Here is a 23646-nt window from a genome sequence, read left to right as displayed (position 1 = left end):
TGGAGCATATCCTTTACCCAAAATCCTGGATGAAAAGAGAATCTGAAAAAAATACTTTGTCTAGTAGTGAAGTCATTGAATTGCCTATTCAGAATTTCATCAACTTTGATCTCGAGATAAAGGTTAGTTGGGCAAGTGTTTGTCTTGAACTTTGAGCATACCAGTTGTGAAACAACTCCTGTTTATAGGGTATGGGTTACGTGTCCCCAGATGCCCTGAGCTAATGGGAGTTCACAGTAGAAGCCAGAGGATAGGGGATTTTTTTCTAAGGTTGTATCACTTTATAGCCATGAGAGACCAAAAGGTCAGATCAATATTCTACTTCAGCTAGCTAAGAAAGTAACTCCAAGTTTGCTTGAGAAGATGGTCCCAGAAACTCTGAATGGTAAAGTACCCTAAGTGCTTTTTCCTGGAAAGATTTAAAATTATTGAGATGGTAAAATAATTCAAACTCAGTGAGCTAGTATATTAGAGAAATTTATGAGTAATTTATAATTTATGCTGGCTTGTTAACATTTCAAAATTTTTTTCTGCTTCCAGGGTTATTGCTGGGACTTGGTCCCAGCACTACGAGTCCACTGATCTCGGCAACCATTTTTTTTATAGGATAAAACAGAGATAAATTGAGAAGGAAGAGGAGATACAGAGGGAGAGACAGAAAGACACCTGCAGACTGGCTTTACTGCTCGTGAAGTGTTCTCCCTGCAGGTGGGGAGTGGGGGCTCAAATCCAAATCCTTGTGTGGGTCCTTGCATTTTGTACTATGTGTGCTTAACCTGGTGTGCCACTGGTTGGCCTCACATTTCACTTTTTTAAGACTATTTTTAGATAGAAAGAGAGACACAAATATGTGTGTGGTAAGTGAAGGAAAGGAGAAACCACAGTACCAGGCTGACAAAATGATTCAAAATAACTTACTTGCATAGTGCTCTGCTTTGCCATGTGTGTTCTGGTTTAGAACCTGACCCCCCACTGCACTGAAGGAAGCTAGATAATATGACCTTTCTCTCTCTCTCTCTCTCTCTCTCTCTCTCTCACCTCTCCTCCCTCCTTCTCTGAAAAAAAAGTCACCCCAGAGTGGTGAAGCCCTACTTATGACAGGATAAAAGAAAAGGAAAAGGAAAAAAGAAAGAAGGAAAAGAAAAAGAGAAATGGGAAGCCACAGCACGGAAGCATCAAAGTGGTGATGTCAAACATGGCAAAGCGAATTTAATTTCCAGTGATTTGAGTGTATCAGTTTCCTATTGCCATTTCAACATACTGAAACACATTTAGTCATTTAAAACAGCATGAAACTACTATCTCACATTTTATATAGGTCAGACATCTGATATTAACCTCACCTGGCTGAAATAAATATACATTTTAGGAAAAATAACGGAATGCAATTAGTAGGGATGCAAGTTTGCATGTCATATGTGACGTTAAAAAAAGACATATGCAGTGTGATATTGAGAGGAATCTTTTTGTTCAGAATGATCTCTGAGAGTAATGCTGCAGACAGGCTGTTAAGTTCCCAATATTGTAGAAAGAGCTCCTGCTAGTGGAGGTGGTGTTCACAAGCCACAGAACCAGCCTCTAGTCAGCTGCCTCCAGAAGACAAAAAGGAGAGGTTTATGAAGAGGAAGAATCAGGCTGTTGCTCAGAGCCTCCAGTAAGACACACCTGCTGCATTTCTTACTATATCATTCTGTCCTAAGTTGAAATCGCAGTCTGATTAGTTCATAAGAAGGAGAGAAAATATACCTAGAAATGTGCTTACAGATGTTGACAACTGCTATCTGACTTTACTACACACTGTGGGTACTGTCTGGACCATACTAATAATTTCTTAGCATTATTTTTTCCTCTTTGTAAAAATCACAAAAATATCATTGACTTCATAGAACATTGTGAAGTAGAGAATAAATAATATGTGCCTAAAACTTTTTGTCTTAATCCTGTCAAACATCTGATCAATAAATATGTGTCCCTTCAATTAAATAGAAGTTCTTATTATTAGCAACTGGGCCTCCCCCCCAAGTTCATTGCGATTTTCATACAGTAAAAGTCCAGCGATTCATTCCAATAAAAGGAAATATGCCAAGCATTTCTAACAATAATAGAATCTTAAAGCTTTTGAAATTGCCCTGAGCTGAAAATAAAGCCCGCAGGATAAGTTTTTGAATATATAATTAAATGGCTCTGTAGAGGAAAAGGCAGTGGACTTCACTGATTCTTATTTAGCAGAGCTGGGTTTCAATAAAAAGGCTAAGCTGCTTAAGAAGCATATCTGTTTAACTCTATTAGAAATTTTAACTTTATTGTAGGTTAATGGGCCATTTTCTGCACTGTTTTACTGCTAATGAAGCTTCCCCTTGCACATGGGAACTGGGGACTTGAACCTGGGTCTTTGCACATTGAAATATGTGCATACAACCAAGTGCACTACCAGCCAGCCTGAATGGGTCATTTTCTCTTACTACTTTTTTTTTTTTTACATTCTCTTTTATCTTTCTATTCTAATTCCACTCTGCTTTTAGGCCTGACTTATATGTCACTCTGTGGAAGTCACCATCAGTAGCAATCTCTCCCCTAATAAGAGGGGCTGGTATTAAGCATCTGTGTCAGAAACCGAGCAGCAATTATCTTCAATAGGAAATGGTAAGATCAGCTGTCTTGCATTGGTGTAAACAGAGTAATTTCATGACTGTAATGTGTGAGGTCATCATTACTTCTCCACTTCACCTGAGAACTTGATTGACAGAAAGAGCTACTGTGGGATGGAGCAGTGGTGTACACATTACCATGCTCAAGGACCCAGGTTCAAGCTCCCAGTTCTCACTTGTAGTGGGGAAGTTTCTTGAGCAGTGAAGCAGTGCTGCAGGTGTCTCTCTTGCTCTCTCCTTCTCTATCTTCCCTTTCCCTCTAAATTTCTTTCTCTAACAGAAAAATAAAATTAAAAAAGGCCACCAGATGCGGTGGTTTCCGTAGTAGTAACTCAGTAATAGCAGAAACAGAACCATTCCAGTGTTTTTGACATGTTGGATTATGTTCAACTGTCTCCAGACTATAGACAGAGGTTTAGAGAAGAAGATATTCCAAGAATACCGTTACATTTAATTGGATGCTAGATGAAACCCTAAAGGCCATCTTTTCTGAACAGCCCTGAGGCATTTCTCACTGACATCACATCTATTTTAAATATTTTCCAACAATCAGGCAAAATTCACTTATTCTCAGAAGGTAATTAAATATACAGAACTAGGAGGTATCAGCTTGAGGGACTCATGGACAGGATGGGGTGATAGGAGGAGCAGGAGGAATAGGTGGAGGTGAAGGGGTAAGTGGAGGAGGAGGAGGAACAGGAGAAGGAAGAGGGCATGCTGCCAATTAAGTTGAACAAAAGCTCAGACCTGTTTTCAGCACATCAGTTTTCTCAAACTTCATATTATTTCCAACTACAAGTTTTTCTAGCCTATAATTTAACTAGTGATCCCTCACACTCTTTGGTTCATAATTAAGTGAGGTTACAGATCATAGAGATGAATGAAAGTGTTTATTTCCTGGGTGGATAGATTACATTCTTCAAGCATTTAGCAAAGTGGATGTAAAATTATTCCCTGCTTTGTCAAGGATCTACCAATAACTTCAAAGCCAGAATCCTAGTGTTCTATGATATTATTTTGTTATCTGCCATTTAAACTACCAGGCATACTGACTAGAACAGAGATTACCTCATCCACCCTACCTGGGAGTTCCTGGATGCCTGAGAAACTTAGTTAACCATCCTATTACATGAATTATAAGTAATCATAGTCTGTGTCTTTAATTTATTCAGGGTTCTGTAATAATAATTAAAAAAACAGAGTGAGTGGCTTAAACAATAGGAATTTATTTATTACAGCTTTGAAGGCATAGAGCCTAAGATCAAGGAACCAGGTGATTTACTGTCTAGTGAGGGCCGTGTACCTGCTTTGTAGATCAGCCTCTTCCTCTTATATCCACACATGAAAGAAGGGTCAAGGCAATTCTCCAGCTTTTTAAATTTCCCATAAAAGTACTAATTCCTCTCATGGAATTTGTCTCATCTTCATGCCCTATCTTCCACAAGTTCTGCCTACAGATACCATTGCACTGGGAATTCAATCTCAAAATGAACTAAAAGACACAAATAGGGAATCGGGCTGTAGCGCAGCGGGTTAAGCGCAGGTGGTGCAAAGCACAAGGACTGGCATAAGGATCCCGGTTCGAACCCTGGCTCCCCACCTGCAGGGGAGTCGCTTCACAGGTGGTGAAGCAGGTCTGCAGGTGTCTATCTTTCTCTCCTCTTCTCTGTCTTCCCCTCCTCTCTCCATTTCTCTCTGTCCTATCCAACAACGACAACAACAATAATAACTACAACAATAAAACAACAAGGGCAACAAAAGGGAATAAATAAATAAAATAAATATTAAAAAAAGACACAAATATCCAGTGTGTAACAATAGGTTAATACATATGACTAGAAAGAGTAACATTTTCTAGTCACTTTGTCTTGGAAGCCTGGAAATCAGCTGTCAGCATCTGTTAGACTAAGGACTGGTAGACTAATAAATGCTATAGGTATTTTATTTGTTTTGTTTTGTTTTTATTGCCACCAGGGTCATTGCTGGAGCTCCATGCCAGCGCTAAGAATCCACTGCTCCTTGGGGGTCGGGCGGTAGCACAGTGGGTTAAGTACACGTGGCACAAAGCACAAGGACCTGCATAAGGATTCCGGTTAGGCCTGGGCTCCCCATCTGCAGGGGAGTCACTTCACAGGCGGTGAAGCAGGTCTGCCCGTGTGTGTCTTTCTCTCCCCTTCTCTGTCTTCCCCTCCTCTCTCCATTTCTCTCTGTCCTACCCAATAATAATGACATCAGTAACAATGATAATAATAACTACAACAATGGTAAAACAATCAGGGTAACAAAAGGAAAAAAAATAGCCTCCAGGAGCAGTGGATTCATGGTGTAGGCACTGAGCTTTGGCAATAACCCTGGAGGCAAAATAATAATAATAATAATAATAAGCAAAAAATCCACTGCTCCTGGTGGCCATTTTTTTTCCTTTTATTTATCTTTTTTTCCAAATTTTCATTAGATAGGAAGAGAGAAATTGAGAGGGGACAGGGAGATAGAGAGAGGAAGGATAGACACCTGCAGAACCGCTTCACCACTCATAAAGTGTACTCCTTGCAAGTGGGAAGCAGGGGCTAGAACCTAGGTTATTATTCTTGGTAATATTACTCTTCTTGCCTCCTGTGAATTCTCTTGACTGGGAAGACAGATCTTGAAGTCTCTATTTGATAGTCCTCAATAATTGCAGGACTTCCAGGGCAGAGGAAATAATTTCCAGGGCAGAGGAAAATAGAAGTGGATATTGACCTGGTTTTTCTAGAGCCTCATTGGAGTGGGAATGCCTTTTTTAATCCACCAATTCCTTACTTTCTGAGTGATATTTTTTAGATGTGTAGACCTAAAGGGAAGTTAAACCTGTAAAACAAGTGAAGTTTTAAAAATATTCATTTATTTTGCATGGAGACAGACGAGTTGAGAGATGAACGTGAAAATAGAGAAAGAGGGGGGCAGGTGGTGGCACACCTGGTTAAGCGCATGCATTTCAGTGTGTAATGACCTGGGTTCAAGCCCACAGTCCCCACCTTCATAGGTGATGCTTCATAGGTGATGCAGGTTGCTCTGTCTCTTTCCTATTCTTCTCTCAATTTCTGGCTGTCTCTACCCATCAAATATAGTTTATAAGGTATATACATGACCAGAAGTTGGGCAGTAGCGCAGTAAGTTAAGCACAGGTGGTGCAAAGCGCAAGGACTGGTGTAAGGATCTCAGTTTGAGTCCCCAGCTCCCCAACTGCAAGGGAGTCGCTTCACAAGCAGTGAAGCGGGTCTGCAGGTGTCTATCCTTCTCTCTCCCCCTTCTGTCTTACCTTCCTGTCTCCACTTTTCTCTGTCCTATCCAATAACGATGACATCAGTAACAATAATAATAATTACAACAATAAAACAACAAGGACAACAAAAGGGAATAAATAAATATTTTAAAAACATATACATGACCCAAAAGTCATTTCACAATATGAAAAGACTCAGCATTTTTAGACTCCTATTGTGTCAAGTTCCTAGGTTTTTCTAGGAACAATGTTCCTTATTCTTTTGGGAACTGTACTCACCTGGTTAACTAACATTGTTCTTATTTATTGCTGATTAGACCAGAGATGAGCATTTGACTCATGCTGGGTTAATCATACCTCTTTTTCAGGAAACTGTTCTGTGATGAAAGTTAATTTGTCTCCAAGTTCTAACAATAAAACACCTGGTTTCCTCCTTCCTCCTTATCCCACATTCAATCAACAAAGCCTAAAAAGTCCATCTCTAAAAGATGTTCTCTTTGCATATCCAACCCAATCCTCATCAATACTCCATCATTCCCTCAACTGGATAGCAATGCTTGGATCCTTCCTAACTGGTAATAGGTGCCACTCTGAAGCATGCCTCTTTGGTTGAAGATCATTTTGAATTGATTGGCAGACAAGGAGAATCTCTGAAAACAGAGTAGAAGTCATGTTAATTTATAGGAGAGATTTATATTACAAAGTCAGCTTGTTCAGGAAGAGCGTTATTGTCAGAGATACATTTTTAATCTTTTTATTGCTACCAGGGTTATCACGAGGACACTATGAATCTACCACTGATGGTGGTCAGTTTTTCATTTCTCTTTTTCTTTCTATTTTATTTGATAGGGCAGAGCATTGCTCTACTTTGGCTTATCGTGGTGAGTGATGAGGGTGCGATTTAAATATGGGACTTTGGAGCCTCAGGCATGAGAGTCGCTTTGCAAAACCATTATGTTATCTCCTCTACTCTGAATTTTACATTATTTATTCTCAAAAATATCACTAAAGTACATATAGGTGGTTGGTGATGAAAAGGGGAGAGAACTAACCAAGTGCTCTCTACCAGGCACAGTGCTCAAAGTTTAAGCCATTGTTTAATAAATACCTCTAGTTACTTATTACCATCTCTACAAGTAAAGAAATTGTAACAACAACAACAAAGAATACGTAGGACCAATGTTCAATAGCATTTACTTTAAGATTTATTCTTAAATTTCAAGTCTTCAGGTGACATATTTGTCTTTAATTCATCCTGAGAGAATTGTATATGCATGTGTTTATTCTGATCATTTTATAGATCTACATAATTGATTTCCTTCAGGAACCATGTTGTTTTCATTATAATTCAATTTCCAAAAGTGTATCATTTTAAAGACTTCTTCAATGAAATGAATCCAATTATAAAGAAGAATAAGGCAAGCATAAACCTATGGGACTACATCAAATTAAAAAAAGCTTCTGCACAGCAAAAGAAACCACTACCCAAACCAAGAGACCCCTCACAGAATGGGAGAAGACTTTTACATTGAATACATCAGACAAGAGTTTAATAACCAAAATATATAAAGAGATTGTCAAACTCAACAACAAGAAAACAAATGACCCCATCTAAAAATGGAAAGAAGACATGGACAGAATATTTACCACAGCAGAGATCCAAAAGGCCGAGAAAGACATGAAAAAATGCTCCAAGTCTTTGATTGTCAGAGAAATGCAAATAAAGACAACAATGAGATACCACTTCACTCCTGTGAGAATGTCATACATCAGAAAAGGTAACAGCAGCAAATGCTGGAGAGGGTGTGGGGTCATAGGAACCCTCCTGCACTGCTGGTGGGAATGTCAATTGGTCCAACCTCTGTGGAGAACAGTCTGGAGAACTCTCAGAAGGCTAGAAAGGGACCTACCCTATGACCCTGCAATTCCTCTCCTGGGGATAGATCCTAAGGAACCCAACACAGCCATCCAAAAAGATTTCTGTATACCTATGTTCTTAGCAGCACAATTTGTAATAGCCAAAACCTGGAAGCAACCCAGGTGTCCAACAACAGATGAGTGGCTGAGCAAGTTGTGGTATATGTACACAATGGACAACTACTCAGCTATTAAAAACGGTGACTTCACTGTTTTCAGCACATCTTGGAAGAAACTTGAAGAATTCATGTTAAGTGAAATAAGTCAGAAGCAGAAGGATGGATATGAGATGATATTACTCTCAGGCAGAAATTAAAAAATAACATCAGAAGAGAAAACACAAGTGGAACCTGAACTGGAGGTGTATTGCACCAAAGTAAAAGATTCTGGGGTTGGGGGGGGCAGAGAATACAGGTCCAAAAAGGATGACAGAGGACCTAATGGGGGTTGTATTGTTATGTGGAAAACTAAGAAATGTTATGCATGTACAAACTAATGTATTTACTGTTGAATGTAAACCATTAATCCCCCAATAAAGGAATTTAAAAATATATTGTAATGTATGTTTTTAGAATAAAAATAAAGAACAGGTCTCTCTGTCTCTTTCCCTCTCTATCTCCCCTTCTCTCTCAATTTCTCACTTTCTTTATCCAACAATAAATAAATAAATGTTTAATAAAAAGAGAAAATAAAAAAGAATATTTAAAAAGGAAGAAAATAATGAACACTACTACATTTAATTATATTACCTACAGTCCATCCCATTTAAGATAAAGAATTGATTAATCCACAAGCTTTTCTCTTTTGTGGTGTATAGGTCTTTATAATTTTTTTTTAATTTCCCAGAGCTCTACTCAGCTCTGGATTATGATGGTGTGGGGGATTGAACCTGTGTTCAATGGTGTGCATTATGCATGTGAGTCTTTTTGCATAACCATTATGCCATCTACCCCCACCCTAGACTTTTATCATTTTATACTTTTATTTTCTCAATTTGTTTCCTTCAATTTCTTTTTATGGGCTTGTTTTTAATGCCATAGGAATTGTTTTATTATGAATCTCAGTTATGAGCATTCATTTATGAAAAATAAGCTAGTTATTTGAAAAGAGAGAAAGATAGAGAGAGAAAAATTCTTTTCCTGCACAAAGAAATAGAGTATAGAAATGGAGATCTTCTGGTAAGAATGCTCTGCAGGGTTTCTTAAGCTGGCTGCCATTACAGAAAGAACCATCTTCAGTGGGTCTGCCAGGTAATTATTAATATATATTAATATATATTAATATATATTAATTAATATTAATATATATTAATTAATATTAATATATTAATATTAATATATTAATTAATATAATATATTAATATATATTAATATATTAATATATATTAATATATATGACATGTGTTCATGAAGGAAAGGTTATAAAAATATTTTAATACATATTAAGAAGTTGGAAAATTCAATGTGCTTCATGGCACATTACTATTTTATACCGCACATAATTTAATATGCTTGGATAGCTACTGTCTATAAGCATAAACTTATGAGAATTGTTTTAAGGCCTTCAGCAAATCAGTATCCTCCATGCTCTCAGTAGGAAGCACAATCATCTTCACATGTGTCAGAAATCAGAGATTGATGCGAGGAAGGAAACCGATAAACAGTAGGAATGTTTGCCAGAGGATTCCACTGCATCATATAGTGGACATTCATCGGGACTCATCTGAACTAGGTGGCACTGGTGTCTCTGACAGATTAACTAAGCTACACATGTCGGGGGACAGACAGTGATGCATCCAGTTAAGAGCACCAAAGTAAAGGATGCTGAGGCAGGTGGTGGTGGTGGTGGTGATGGGGGGGTGGCGTTCAGGTCCTGGAACATGATGGCAGAGGAGGACCAAGGGGAGGGTTTACAGTGTTATGTGGAAAACAGAGAAATATAACATATGTATCAACTAATGCACTTTACTGTCAACTGTAAATCACCAGTCCTCCCAATAAAGAAAAAAAAATCGTGATAGCAAGCAATGGAGAGGTCAAGAAGCAAACAGACAAACACAAGCAAACAACAGGCATCTACTAGGTGAGCCTAAATTCTCACCAATGTTTTGAGATTTTATAAGATTTAAAAAATATATAAATGGAAACAAAGAGAGACAACCCTGAGATCACAGTACTAGTTCAAACAGTCAACAAGGGAATAACAAACACCCCAAATACTAATTACTTAGCTAAAAAAAAAAGTTTGTGTGTGTCCTACCACTATGCTTAGTTAGAGCAGAGAATTATCAAATGAGGAATGAACAGAATGACGCTGTAAATTACTCTTACTTTTATCCAAACAGACTACAGAGATTTTTAGTGTTTTTGTAGATGTTCAAATGCCATTGGGGTTTTGTAGCAAAGTGATTGTTACAGCTACCGGGTATCCATTTGGTTTTAATTTCCAGAGAACTCTTCTATAAAGAGCCTCTCCCAATGTTCTTTCTTTCTTTTTTAATATTTATTTTTTCCCTTTGTTGCCCTTGTTGTTTTTTGTTGTTGTTATTATTGTTGTTATTGCTGTTGTTGTTGGATAGGACAGAGAGAAATGGAGAGAGGAGGGGTAGACAGAGAAGGGGAGAGAAAGATAGACACCTGCAGACCTGCTTCACTGCCTATGAAGCGACTCCCCTGCAGGTGAGGATCCGGGGCTCGAACTGGGATCCTTATGCTGGTCGTTGTGCTTTGCGCAACATGCACTTAACCCACTGCGCTACTGCCCGACTCCCTCCCAATGTTCTAAAAGAAATACCATTGACATATTTAGAGTGGAAAATTACATTTTCTCAATAATAGCCTGAGGACAATCTGAAGTTTTCTTCATTTATTTCCCCAGGTTAAGTTCTTTGGGCTGAGAAATTAGTTTTCTAATTGTGCTAATTACTATTTCTCAAATTAATTCCTCTATGAATTTTTATAGAAGTCATTAACAGATAAAAGCATGAAAAAATGAAGTCATAAAAATCAGTGGTTAAATGTAAACACATCACTTTATTACTTTAGATTCTGTGGAAACTACTTTTCTGAATTAAGAAGCTGGACTTTCATAAACTAAAGAAATCTCCCTCAAAGTTATGGATTTTCTGAATACATTAAGTGGAGTTTCTGAGCAGATGTAGATGTTATTTCTGCTCCTGTTATTTGAGTGCACATGTTAAAATGTGCAAGGACCCAGGTTCAAGCCCTGGGTCCCCACCTGTAGGGAGGAAGCTTCTCAAGCTATAAAGAAGTGCTGTAGATACAGTTCTTTTCTCTCCCATCTCTCTCTGATCAGCTCTAGCTTATGGTGGTGTATGGGATTGAACCTGGGACTTTGGAGCTTCAGGCATGACAATCGTTTGTATAGCCATTATGCAATCTACCCCTGCCCTCTTTCCTTCCCTTTTCCCCCCTCTGCTCAATTTCTTTCCATCTCTACCAACAAATAAGTAAATATATGTACTTAAATAAATCTTTAATAAAAAATTATAAAGCTTACCAGTAAGAGGTGAATAACAAGGTCTTCAGATACTAAGCAGTTGACATAGCTGAAAGAGCTGACCCCGATTCATCCTGTTTGCTTCGGATCGAATGAGCTGCTTTCTCTCTCCTACTCAGTGAAAGGAGAGCTCCGGCCGCAAATGTCCTCACCACTAGATAAGAAGACCCTCTCCGCAGGGCGGCAGAGTGCACCCCACAGACCTTCTGTGGGTAATGGGAGGATTGAGGTGAGTATCCTGCCTTTTCTCCTGTAGATTAACCTTGACTTCTGTGTAAATTTTCCTAGAGAATTCTATTATTTATGTCTCCTAGTGGTACTGTACAATTCATCCCACACTCTAGTGATGGAAACCCAGTTAGGATGTACTTGTTCAGAGTTAGAAACCTCGAAGAGACTCACTTGGTAGGGCATTCACCAAAACCAAAATCAGGAAAGACAAACAAACAAGCAACCTACTAATGATGGAGATAAGACTACTAAGAAAAAAAAAGTGCGAAAATACATTGAGAATGAAACGGGGGTCATAGTTATTGATATGGAGAGTGTATTTATACCAAGAAACACTTAAGTTTAAACAGGGTAAAATTTTTGAAATATGAAAACCATAGTTTGTCTGTGTACTGGTTAGAGACTGACATAGTATCCATGCTTTGTCTGGGAATTTCTGAAAAATCATCATTGAAATATATAAATGTTGAATATACTGTATATATGGTCCAGTAGAGAGCATAGCATCAATGTGTTTAAATATGGACATATTGAACATTAGGCTAACTATAGCTGCTGGTTCAAATGTGATGAGTGCTATAGGTACCTGGTGACAAAAAGATGGTATGGCTAGAATATAAAAGAGAGACAGAAAACTGTGCTCACTGTGTATCGTGAACTAAGTAAATGGAAGATGAAATTACACCACTATGTCTTAACCTGAAACTTCAACGTATAGCATCAATTTGAAAGTAATTGAATAAGGTCCTACAGAGCTGCTGTTATGGGGGACAGGAGGTAGACTTCTCTGCACTAGAATTAGACTTAGAATTCTAGATTGCCATCCTAATCCATTCAGCCCTGACCTGGCTTCAGATATAAGTTGTGATTATTCCCACCTTTCGGTCTGTGCTGCCTTCTACTTGCCATTGACCTAGGCAAGACTTCAGTGGTTTGGGACAGAGAGAGGAAATGTTTTTGAACCAGTGGAGCAAGAGCTGGGGGAGACGGCCCATTTGCAAAAGCTGGTGCAGAAAAGGACAAACAGTTCCCAAAGTTAAACAATATAGACATCATAAGAGCAGGGAGTTTTTAACTTTCTTGTTTACTGCTGTGTCTCTAAACTCTACAGTAGTATCTGACGCACAGTAGACATATACTAAATACTTCTCTGAATAATTTCTCATTCTGGAGTGCATGGTAGACAAAGGAGTAGGAGTCATAGAAGTCTGCAGGATCTCACAGAGGAATATTTACCTTCAAAAGAATCAAGCTGAGATCGGGTGGTAGCTCAGCGAGTTAAGCCCAGGTGGCCCAAAGCTCAAGGACCTACAGAAAGATCCCAGTTCAAGCCCAGGCTCCCCACCTGCAGGGGGTCACTTCACAAGTGGTGAAGTAGGTCTGCAGGTATCTCTCTCTCTCTCTCTCTCTCCCCCATCTCTGTCTTGCCCTCCTCTCTCCATTTCTCTCTGTCCTATCCAACAACAACGACATCAATAATAACAGCAGTGGTAGCAATAACCACAACAAGGGCAACAAAAGGGAGAAAAATAGCTTCCAGGAGCAGTGGATTCATGGTGCAGGCACTGAGCCCCAGCAATAACCCTGGAGGCAAAAAAAAAAAAAAAAAAGAAAGAAAAGAAAAAGAAAGAAAGAAAGAACCAATCACTGAGCACTCCCCTCAGTCAAAGAAAAGCTCAGATGTGAATTAGACCTAGTCTTATGGAATTCTATTGAATTAAAAGCATATATTTACTTTAAATAAAATCTTATAGACTCCTATCTACATCTACAAAATTAAAAAGAGGTTTACTGACATCTCCACAGTGTGCATTGCCTTAAGGCCATGACAGTTATGCTTACAGCAGGTTTTCTTTTTTTTTAATTTTTATTGGGGAATTAATGTTTTACATTCGACAGTACAATAGTTTGTACATGTATAACATTTCCCAGTTTTCCATATAACAATACAACCCTTGCTAGGTCCTTTGTCATCCTTTTTGGACCTGTATTGTCCCCCACGCCTCCAACCACCGCAGAGTCTTTTACTTTGGTGCAATACACCAATTCCAGTTCAGGTTCTACTTGTGCTTTCTCTTCTGATCTTGTTTTTCAACTTCTACAGCAGGTTTTCTTAGTCTCAGCACTACTGACATAGTGTGTGCCTATAGAATATTTAGCAACCTCCCTACCTTTTACCACTAGGTGGCAGTAGCACCATTCCAAGTTGTAGCCCCCAGTCTGGTCACCAAGTGTTGTCATGTGTTTGCAGAAGAGAAAGTTTACTTGTCCCCTGTAGAGAAATTAAGAATAGAGGAAAAAAAAGTAAAATAAGATGCAGTTAACCTGGTTGCCACTTATATGTAAAAACACTACATATAGTATAGGGGGAGACGGGACTCTAGTGGTTGAAATGATAAAGAATTATCTACCTATTATCTTATAATTTTGTAAATTAGTATTAAATCACTCATAAAAAATTTAAAAAGAAGGGGCCAGATGGTGGCGCACCTGATTAAGCCTTCACATCACAGTGCACAAGGACCCAGGTTCAAGCCCCTGGTCCCCACTTGCATGGGGGAAGCTTCACAAGTGGTGAAGCAGGGCTGCAGGTGTCTCTCTATCTCCTCCCCCTCTCTCAATTTTTCTCTGCTTCTATCCAATAATAAATAAATAAAAATATTTTTAAAAAATTAAAAAAGATAGAAAACAAGGGCTTGAACTTGGGGGGGGGAGTTCGTCCTTGCAGGCTCAACCTTTGGTCTGCCAGTCTCCCCGCTGTTGGGAGACGTAGGTCAAGAGTGCCCCTGTGGGTCCTGGAGCAGCTCAGCGTGTTGAGGGCAACGTGCACAGGGAGACAAATAACTCAGTCAGCCCTGGGAAAAGCCTTGGAGGGGGCAGTTCACTTATTTGAGAGAGAAAGCAAGTACATATAACCATTGCCCGGGTAGAAGGTCAAGGTCATCATTAACCCAAGCACAGAGCTACACAATGCATAGCCCCATGTTGACCTATAAACTATTTGGTCATAAATGAAGAATTACCATACAAGGTTTGATCACAAGCTTAACAATGCATATTTACCCCGGGGGTAAATTACAGGCACCTCAGGGTAAAATTACAGGCACTTCAGAGGAAGGGGGGGGAGGAGGGGGCAGTTGAGCAAGAATGTATGTGTTGGCTTCCATGTTAGGCCAAACACAATGTACAGTAATTCATGGCCTTTGTTTTGAGAGGACAGGCATGTGCAGAAAGATAGCCCGCTTTCCAGAGAAGCCATCCATCATTAGTTAAAGAGGTCAGGGGGACCTGCCCTTGTCTCAACCTAAAGGGACAGTAGCTTGGACTTCCCGGGACAGTGGGCCCTATTCTCCAACACATCCTGTCTGAGGACCTATCAGCATGGAAAGGCCTCAAAGACCACAGGTTTAATCCAGGCAGAGATAAACTGTCCTCTGCTTTCCTCTTTTTCTTGTCCTCTCCTTCAAAACAGTAAATAAATAAATAGTATTTTAGGAAAAGATTAGAAGGACTTTTACTGGTTAGAAAACAACGAAAGTCGGAAAACTTTCACAGCCAGCATAGGCTGTAGAGCCAACTTCAGGAAGAAGTGACTGAGGCTGGAGCATGGTTCATCTGAGAGGGTGTGTGCCTTGCCTTGTGTGCTGCCCAGGTTCAATTCCCAGTAATGCATGCTAAGTGCCCCAGCACTAGGGGAAGTTCTGGCATCAATCTCTTTCTTTCTCTCTCTTTTCATTTTCTTTCTGTCTCTATTCAAAATAAAAAAGAATGAAAAAAAAAATCAAGCCCAGAAGCAGTGAAATTATACTTGCCCAAGGCCCTCTTACTATTGGGGCATGGAGGCAGGGGAGGAGGGGGAGGATCAGGGTTTGGTTTTATACCAAACTGAGAGTGATGGCCACCCATTATATATATCTATTAAGTAGTGTCCTGAGGAAGCTATGCAGAGAAGCTATGTGTTGAGAAACATAGCTGAGCATACATAAGAGAATGGTGGCGTAACTGTATAGGGTCCGATGGTAGAGTAACTTTATAGGGTGTGACTAGTATGGTAATGAGGAAAGAGAACTATGAGAGTAGTAAGTTAAGGAGGAGTCCACTCTACAACCTCGGCTGATAAATTCTGACCAGACTGCAGGACTTACCAGTAGAAAAGTACTCTATGCGCCCCCCCCAAAATGTTTCAGGGGGTGGGTGGGTATCAGATAATCCAAACTGCCAACTCCAGTCAGTGTGTGTTTGTTTCTTTTTGCCTTCTTAATCCAACAGAGTCTGTAGAGACTGTCTCAGTTTTGACAAGGTGGAAAGGGTGTGTGAAAGGGACATACACACCCCTGTGTTTACAGCTGCGCTACTCACAGTAACCAAAGAGTGGAATCACCCTAAATGTCAGAGGACTGAATAAAGAAGTTATATAATCCATGGGATACTCCTCTGAAATAATAATAATAATAGTAATAATAATAATGTCTGTGAGATGGTGCAGTGGATAAAACATTGGACTCTCAAGTATGAGGTACCAAGTTCAATTCCCAGCAGCATATACAACAGAGTGATGTCTGATTCTTTCTCTCTCCTCCTATATTTCTAATAAATAAAATTAAAAAAATGATAATATATCTTTTGGGACAAAATGATGCTACTGGAGGTGATTAGTAGGAGTAGAACAATAACAGGTTTGTATAGAAAATTTGGATTGAAAAAAAAAGAAAATTTGAATTGAGAAGGTACCATGCATTGTTAGAAGGGAATAGCAAACATCCCACAATTATAAGAACACTAGGAAGAAGACACTTTAAAGAAATTTACCTGGGGAAATTAAAAATTGCCACAGATAAGCAAATATAATAATCTTGGCTCTTCATAAAGTAAGAATTACCTACTTGTAATATTACACATACTGGCATATGAATTCCAAGATTATGTATGTGGGACCTTATATAAGAATGTTAAATTGGGGTGGGGGTCAGGCGGTGGCGCATCGGGTTAAGCGCACTTGGCACAAAGCGCAAGGACCCCCGGTTCGAGTCTCCGGCTCCCCACCTGCAGGGGAGTAGCTTCACAGGTGGTGAAGCAAGTCTGCAGGTGTCTATCTTTCTCTCCCCCTCTCTGTCTTCCCCTCCACTCTCCATTGCTCTCTGTCCTGCCCAACAACAATCACATCAATAACAACAATAGTAACTACAACAATAAAACAAGGACAACAAAAGGGAATAAATGAATAAATATTTTAAAAGAATGTTAAATCTGGATAGGGCAATGGTACAGCTGATCTAACACACACATTACCATTTACAAGGACTTGCGTTCAAGCCCCAGGCCCCTACCTGTAGGGAGGAAGCTTCCTGAGTGATTAAAGCAATACTACAGGTGTCTTTCTTTATCATTCGTTATCCCACACCCCTTTTAATTTCTCTGTTTCTGTCAAAAAGAAAGATGAAAGAAAGAAAATGGGAAAGAAGGGAAGGAGGAAGAAGCAAAGAAAGAGGATGCCAGAAACTTTGGATTCCTCATGTGGGCACCAAGCCCAGCAATAACCCTGGTGGTAATTAAAATAAAGAAAGAATAAAAGGGGGATATTGACAGCTATTAAAGTAATTTAAGACAGGAGTGTGAGCTGACAAGCATCATTTTAGTCAATGAAAAAGCTACAGAGTTATGATATGGGACAACTAGGTGGACCTATGATTCACTAATATTAAAAACTCAAATAAATCCTCCTCTGCCATTCTGGGCTGAATCTCTGATGCCCACTCAGTCCTCTCCTGCCCCACCAAATCCTTGACTTTGGTAAAGGTGATTAGATACAACCAATTCACATGTAATCATATAAGTATTTCCCTTTTTAAAAAAATCTGCTTTTTCCATTCTTTTATAAGTGAGATCCACCAGTATTTGTATTTCTTTTTCTGGATTATCTCATTTAACACGATACCTTCACGTTCCATCCAGCCTGGGGCAAAGATAATGATTTCATCATTCCTTACAGAGGAATATGGGGTAGGAAGACAGTTGGGTTTTAAGCACAGATATACAGCTCTCTTAACCATTCATTCGTCCTTGGGCATCTACGTTCATGTGAGAACTCTGAATGCCCTTGCTCACATAGTGGAAATGAAGAAAGCAAGGGAATCAGTAAATGAAGACCAGCCTTTGTTTTTACACTGCAGAACTGAGGTTATCCAACTGGCAAAACAGCTCACACGTGGTGATAAATTTTACATCATTTTCAAATCTTGGCTACTGTGATGCTTCCATACAAGTATATGTAGATATGCAGTTTTCATTCTGAGTTAATTTCCTTTGCATACAGTACCCACAAGTGAGAGTTCTGTACCATGAGTTGAGTCTATTTTTAATTTGTTGATGACTCTCCACACTATTTTTCATAGTGGCTGTATCGATTTATATTCTAACATTACATCACACCTCTTTTTAATAGGGGACTAAAAATTCAATCAATTATTCATCTTATAATAGAATTGAAATTGGGACATATGAAAAATCGATATAAAATATAGCTAGCAAAATTGCATTTCCAAAGAGGCTTGCTAATTAAATTAATTCTATGCTTACATTTTATTTTAACTTGTGAAGCAACTTGATTAAAACTACAGGCTTTCTAAGATAGGTGTGTATTTGTTTTTTTTTAAATATTTTATTTATTTATTGATGAGAAAGATAGGAGGAAAGAACCAGACATCACTCTGGTACTTGTGCTGCGGGGAATTGAACTCAGGACCTCATGCTCGAGAGTCAAGTGTTTTATCTGCTGCACCACCTCCCCAACCACAATAGGTGTGTATTTGAACCCTACCCCCCGTCAAAGATTCAGTAATTCACTTTCTCTGCCTGGGTAATGTGAGATGAAAACCCTTAAGAGTATAGTAAATGTAGTAAGTGATAACAATTCCTAGAAACACTATTTTTGTGAAGAAAAATAACACTAATTTTCTCAAGAAAGATCACATACACACACACACACACACACACACACACACACACACACACACACACACACACACTAGGAAACCTTCTGCTCACCACAAGAACCACAAAAATCTAGAAAAGCCTAGGACACTAGCTGAACACTGCTCAAAATTGTGATTTACAGAAACACCAGTGATTGTGCAAGAAGAGGCAGAACCACACCATTTGTAGAGACGGGGGTGCTTAGTGGTAGAAAATATCCTTTGAGCAGGAAAGAGGTGCTTTTAGCCACCCAGACTAATTTCTCCACAAATAAACCAGCTAAGTGTCTGCAGCTCTCGGGCCCAGTGCGCCACCCTGTGGCAATTTAGCGACTCAGTACTGCTCTGACTGCCTCCTCTGCATTGCAAGCCACTCGCTGTGCTGGTTAACAGTCTCTGCTGGTGGTGGCCAGAGGGACCAGAAAGAGAGAGGCCTGGATGAAGTGACTGCGACTCTAACAGCTGAGCTACCACACAGCTGCGTGGGCAGGAGGTCTAGTGACCTTTGCACAGGGGCTGCAGGAGGGTAGGAGTCACAGCTCCTTCCGCAGGGCAGGGATCCTGGCCACGTCCCTTGCCAGCATCCTTGCCACACCACTGGGACCAGGCCTGGCAGGGGCTCTGACTTAGGGGACAGGGCTGCAGAGATGAGGATCTGAGACAGACTTTCTAGGTGTCAGTAGGAGGGGATATGTGAAAGTAGGTGCCATCCCACCCAAACCGACCACCTCACCCCCAAAATTTGCACCCACCAACTGACCTGGAGTGCCTCCCCAGCTTGCTCTCCCCCAAAACACTCTCAGGACTCAGACCCCCAGGGAGCAGAGGCCAATATTCCAACCCTTCTCACCTCAAACCCAAGCTCCAGCCTCAGGTGTGCCCCAGGGCTGGAGAGAGGGCCCCAAGACTCTTCTAGGCACCCCTCTTCCTATTGGCTAATTCTCAACAAACCATGATCAGAAACACTAGACACAGGACAGGTGCTTCCCATTCTGGGGAGGTGAGGAGACCCTTGCTCCAGCCCTGGCTCCTTTGACCCTGGCTGCTCTGGAGCTGGCCTGCCCAGCCCAGCTGCACCCAACAAACTGCCTCGAAGCTCAGCAAGGCTGCTGCTGCTCCTGCCTCAGCTCACAGCACCCATGGCCCTTAGGTGCTGTTGAAGGACAGGCACTGAATTTTAACAGTGTTAAGGTCCTGGGAGCTCATTTCAGCTTAACCCTTGGTATTTATGTAGTCCTTATACATGTTGATTTTATAGGCCTCTATATTACTTATTAAAGTGTTATAGACTATTATTAATTTAAAATCTGTAACTATTACTTTTTCCTTTCTTTTTTCCTTTATTATTTTTATTATATTTATTTATTTATTGGATAGAGAGATCCAGAAATCGAGATGGAAGGGGGTGATAGACAGGGTGAGAGACAGAGACACACCTACAACATAGCATCACTACTTGCAAAGCTTTCTCCCTGCAGGTGGGGACTGGGGGCTCGAAACTAGGTCCTTGCACATTGTAACTTGTGTGCTCATCCAGGTGCACCACCGCGAGGCCCCTCTTCTTTCTTCTTGTTTACTTCTCCCTGTGGTTAGCACTAAGCAGCCTGGTAGTAGGATTTGAACAGTGGGTAAAGTGGCTTCATATAATCAGCATCGCTGTCATTGTTAGTTTTCCCATTTGTTAGACATGGTTAGTGCTGGTGGTCAGCTCTGATTAGAGCATGGTCAAACAGCCATCAAATAGGAAGTTGCAGCCACTTCTGTGCCCAAGGAGAGCAGCTTCCACAAGCATATCCTCAGGCAAAGAAGAGCAGAGGGGCCTTGGCCAAAGCCAAGTTGGTGTCATGTCACTTCAGTAGCCCAGAGGTCACCATGGAAACCACAGAGAAGAGGAGCTGTCCAGGCTCCAGGCTCCACATCAGCAAAGGAACTGGGGGGGAATCTTAGACCACCCATCACTTCACCACTGTCACTTTGCATGAGGTGACCACAAAGAACATCTGACCATCCCACATCTGGACCATTCCAGTGGGAGACCTCTTTGGACCCTTGGCGAGCAAAGTCCCTAGTAGGAAGAGCAGGTCCCCCAGAAGTCCTGCAAGCTTCCCTGGGGAGTCCTTCCATGACAAAATCATCGCCCTCAGGGACCTGAAGCCTGAGAACATCCTGCCGGTGACAAGCACACTCTCAAGCTGACAGACTCAGTGAGGCTTCTGTGGGCCAGTTTCTGAGCACATGTGTGACAGGCCCTTTCTTGTTGTCCTAGAATCCCCACTGGTGGCACCAGAGGGTGTGTGAAGCCTATGGATGTGTATGTCATGTTACTGGGACCTGCCTCTGGAGGGGGGAGGACAGTACTTGCTTTTGAATTTGAAACATTTAAAGACAGTGACAAACCACGGCCACACCCTCCAAAAGAAGACAATGGACAAACATGAAGCATCTGTGTCAGCTTGGCCATGAAAGGACTCAGATTCTAGAAGGAGCTGACCCCTGGCCCTGACCTCAGCGGCCCTAGCCAGTCCTAGCCTGAAGGCTATGCTGAGGGGCTGTGGGGCTGTTAGGACTTGCCCTGTCAGGTTGCCAGTCCCTTCCGCTCCTGAAAGGCTGAAAATGGCCAAATGGAGAAGCCTCAGGAGCCAGGGCCCAAATCTCCCACAGGATCTGACAGTTGGGTCCCAACCTTGAGTTCAGCACTGTCACCCACAACCCAGCCCCAGCATGGCCCTGGGACCTGCCCCACACCCACAGCTCCAACAGCAATAGAGCAGCCTCAGAGCTCAGCTAAGGATCCCAGCAGAGTTCCCTGCCCCCTCGTGACCTCGTGACCTGTGCATCACCTCTTCCTCTGGCAACAGCCAGGCCAGAGGGGTGTGTCTAGGAGGCGGCTCGCCTTCCCCTGACTGTGCTCTGAATATCACACACAAAGGATTCCTCCAAAGAAATTGCATCCCTCCATGGAGTGAGGACTGCGCATGGGCACTGCAGCTTTATGAAGGGTCACCACCTCTACCAAGACACAGACAAACTGGAGGTGGTTGCAATGAAAACAGAGTCCTGTGTGTCTGCTCTGAGGTGAAAACACAAGGATATATAGTCCCTGGAAAATGTGCAATCTGCTTTTGAGTCCCCCATCTGGACACCTTGAAGACCTTCCAAAGCAGCATTCCTATTAGGACCTGGTGAGTAGAGCCTAGACTCTTTGGAGTCTTGGGGGGACAAGAGAACCTCCTTCCTGTGGGTGGTAGTCACCTTCCATGCCCAGGGGGAAACCTTGGATTCTTCACTCTTCTCCTGGGACTTTCTCCCAACCCTGCACTTTGTTTCTCCTTCCATCCCTGTGGGGACAGAGGATACTCTTAGGAAGTAGTTGAATCTTCTGGACCTTTGAGTCCTACTGACACTAGAGAAATGTAGCCCTGAGATGTTCTGTGTGCAGACTCAGTCATGTCCACTGATATGCCCACTCAAGCTTTGCTCTTCCCCAGATGGAATTACACAAAAATATACCGCGGTAGTACCCAGGTGGCATACACTCACCATCCCAGTGATCACTGGGGATATCTTTGTGAAATTCCCTGACTGCTATTTGATTCTTGGGTGCTTTCCTCATCACACACCTTTGTCTCATGAGCAGCGACTTCAGAGGGCAGGAGAGAATTAATGATTAAAGAGGACCACTGGTTCGGGAAGTGGTGCAGTGATAAAGCTTTGGACTCTCAAGCATGAGGTCCTGAGTTTGATCCTTGGCAGTACACGTGCCAGAGTGATGTCTGGTTCTTTCTCCTCCTATCTTTCTCATAAATAAATAAAATATTTAAAAAAATAAAATAAAGAGAACCAGTGAGTCAAGAGTCACAGGCAACAGGTGAAAGAGCTGGGCTTTGAACCCATGGCTTCTGCTTCTGTATCCTACTTCCTATGCAGTGCGACCCTGTACCCTGCTGGAGGAACCTGCAAGCGATCCAGGATACCCAGAAAACAGCATAGATGGTGAGATTATACGGTTAATCTTTACATCCGAGTGGTGTGTTATTCTTATTTAATGTGATAAGGAAGACTGAACCCAGATCCAGGGGAATGTCTGATACTACTGAATTCCTACCTATCCAGATTTATTTTCTTTCCATTTTAGGCAGGGAGGGGAAGTGGAGATATAGAGACAAAAAGAGGGGAGAGATGACACATCACTTCTTCACTGTCCATGGTGCTCCCACTTGGTGCTGGGGTTTGAACCCAGAGTCTCACACACAGCAGGTGAGCTATCTTCCAAAATCTAAGTGGTATTTTCCTCACCTGTAGCAAGTCTAACCTGACTGATCCCATTTAAAAACCCAAGTGCAGTTCCAGGTTGAAAATCGGGCATCCACAGTGCTAGCGGCAGCTCCAGAAAGAAAGTCCTGGAGTGGGGAGTCGGGTTCCAAATGGGACATCAGCACAAACACAGAGCCCAGCCAACAGCCTTGTGAGAGGCCACACAAAGATGGCAAAGATCCTCCCTTTGCCCAGAGTCCTGGGGACAACAGAATGGAAAGAGTCAAAGGTGAAAAGCCTTTGGTTTCACTGATGAATTTTACTCAACTTTTGTTACACTTTTCTCCTTCCTCTAAAATCATTGAGTTTTAAATGGAATGCCAAGACCCAGATGCCCTGCAACAATTATTATTTCCTTCTAGATTATCCTGAATAGAGTGTGTATGTGTGTGGGGGGATATATGAGGAGAATGATAAACTGAAAAAAAAAAGATCAGCAAGAATGAGAACACAGAAAACACATTTTTGCCGTATCCAATTCCATCATTATTATCATTTGGAGAATTTTCTAAAGGCTAGAACCTGCACTCACGGGTGATTTACTGGGTTCCTGTGGTCATTATAGTCCTGTCTTGTTTTCGGTCCGGGTGGTCTCCTTTGGTATTCCTAGTTGATCCGGGAGAGGAGAGGAGAGGAGAGGAGAGAAAGCGATCTGCTGCTCGTAGCTCCGCCTCCGGAAGTCGAATCCCCATTTTGGGTTTCTAAAGGGAAGACTTGACCACCATGTTAACAGTATCAACAGCACTCCCTGGAAAATAAATCTTATTTTGTTATAAGTATAACC

At 41.3% G+C, this 23646-nt stretch overlaps 1 long non-coding RNA gene across 1 annotated transcript; it reads left to right on the top strand.

Moving 5' to 3' along the window:
- The first annotated feature begins 327 nt into the window (after positions 1-327).
- LOC132534737 (uncharacterized) lies at positions 328-21056 on the top strand. The gene is made up of 3 exons (XR_009546445.1): positions 328-385; positions 11466-11575; positions 20815-21056. It is a non-coding gene; the product is annotated as an uncharacterized LOC132534737 (long non-coding RNA).
- The last annotated feature ends 2590 nt before the right edge of the window (positions 21057-23646 follow it).

Source organism: Erinaceus europaeus, chromosome 19 (genome assembly GCF_950295315.1).
Source record: "Erinaceus europaeus chromosome 19, mEriEur2.1, whole genome shotgun sequence".
Classification (NCBI taxonomy): domain Eukaryota; kingdom Metazoa; phylum Chordata; class Mammalia; order Eulipotyphla; family Erinaceidae; genus Erinaceus; species Erinaceus europaeus.
This window is presented reverse-complemented; position numbering and strand designations above follow the sequence as displayed.